Genomic DNA, 1,578 nt, shown 5'->3' on the forward strand with positions numbered 1-1,578 from the left:
CAGGCGAGATCGGGCAGTCCCAGGCCGGAATGGCCGTAAGCTGCCTTTGCACACCCCAGACGGGCCTTCAAAACACGATGTAACATTTACACAGCACTGTGTACAGGATAGGGAGAAAAAGAAGCAGCAGCAGCAGCAGCAGCAGCAGCGCCCCCTGCTGTTTCCTAAAGAGACGTTCAAAAGATCTCCTTTCACCGAAGCGCCCTCTGCCGTTTTTCGAAGGCGAAGCGAAAAAGGCTTACAGCACCGGGTATTCCCAGGCGGTCAACCGTCCAAGTACTAACCAGGCCCTGCTTTGCTTAGCTTCCGAGATCGGATGAGATCGGGCGCTCCCAGAGCGGTGTGGCCGTAAGCCACTCAGGCGCCCCCAGACGGCACATCAAAAGATGTTCTACGGCTAATTGACAAAAAACGTATTCTGCCCATAATGTCCAAGGTGCTCCAGAGTCACTTGGAATCCAGAGGCACTGATTCCTGGGTAAACATCCAGGAACCGGGACACCGTTCACGCTGGCAGTCCACAGACAGGAATAGGCACCCGTTCCCGGGTATGGGTACAGCGACAAGGCCACCTTCAGCCGGAGGTCCTCACTCACAAACAGACGCTCATTACTGGGTGGACATTCAGGAAAAGGATCCAGTCCGCCTGGAAGTCCCTAGCCAGGATCAGACGCTCTCCCGTTCATGTCCTAAGCAGGCCCTGCCAAGCCTGGCTTCCGAGATCAGGCGAGATCGGGCAGTCCCAGGCCGGAATGGCCGTAAGCTGCCTTTGCACACCCCAGAAAGGCCTTCAAAACACGATGTAACATTTACACAGCACTGTGTACAGGATAGGGAGAAAAAGAAGCAGCAGCAGCGCCCCCTGCTGTTTCCTAAAGAGACGTTCAAAAGATCTCCTTTCACCGAAGCGCCCTCTGCTGTTTTTCGAAGGCGAAGCGAAAAGGGCTTACAGCACCGGGTATTCCCAGGCGGTCACCCATCCAAGTACTAACCAGGTCCTGCTCTGCTTAGCTTCCGAGATCGGACGAGATCGGGTGCTCCCAGAGCGGTGTGGCCGTAAGCCACTCAGGCGCCCCCAAACGGCCCTTCAAAAGATGTTCTATGGCTAATTGACAAAAAACGTATTCTGACCATAATGTCCAAGGTGCTCCAGAGTCACTTGGAATCCACAGGCACTGATTCCTGGATAAACATCCAGGAACCGGGACACCGTTCACGCTGGCAGTCCACAGACAGGAATAGGCACCCGTTCCCGGGTATGGGTACAGCGACAAGGCCACCTTCAGCCGGAGGTCCTCACTCACAAACAGACGCTCATTCCTGGGTGGACATTCAGGAAAAGGATCCAGTCCGCCTGGAACTCCCTAGCCAGGATCAGACGCTCTCCCGTCCAAGTCCTAAGCAGGCCCTGCCAAGCCTGGCTTCCGAGATCAGGCGAGATCGGGCAGTCCCAGGCCGGAATGGCCGTAAGCTACCTTTGCACACCCCAGAAGGGCCTTCAAAACACGATGTAACATTTACACAGCACTGTGTACAGGATAGGGAGAAAAAGAAGCAGCAGCAGCAGCAGCGCCCCCT

At 55.6% G+C, this 1,578-nt stretch overlaps 2 non-coding genes across 2 annotated transcripts; both read right to left on the reverse strand.

Moving 5' to 3' along the window:
- Positions 1-235: 235 nt before the first annotated feature.
- On the reverse strand, positions 236-354 carry LOC123964854. The gene has a single exon (XR_006823552.1). It is a non-coding gene; the product is annotated as a 5S ribosomal RNA (ribosomal RNA).
- Positions 355-943: 589 nt separating this feature from the next.
- LOC123964853 lies at positions 944-1,062 on the reverse strand. The gene has a single exon (XR_006823551.1). It is a non-coding gene; the product is annotated as a 5S ribosomal RNA (ribosomal RNA).
- Between the last annotated feature and the right edge of the window lie 516 nt (positions 1,063-1,578).

This window comes from Micropterus dolomieu, unplaced genomic scaffold, assembly GCF_021292245.1.
Source record: "Micropterus dolomieu isolate WLL.071019.BEF.003 ecotype Adirondacks unplaced genomic scaffold, ASM2129224v1 contig_5741, whole genome shotgun sequence".
Lineage (NCBI taxonomy): Eukaryota > Metazoa > Chordata > Actinopteri > Centrarchiformes > Centrarchidae > Micropterus > Micropterus dolomieu.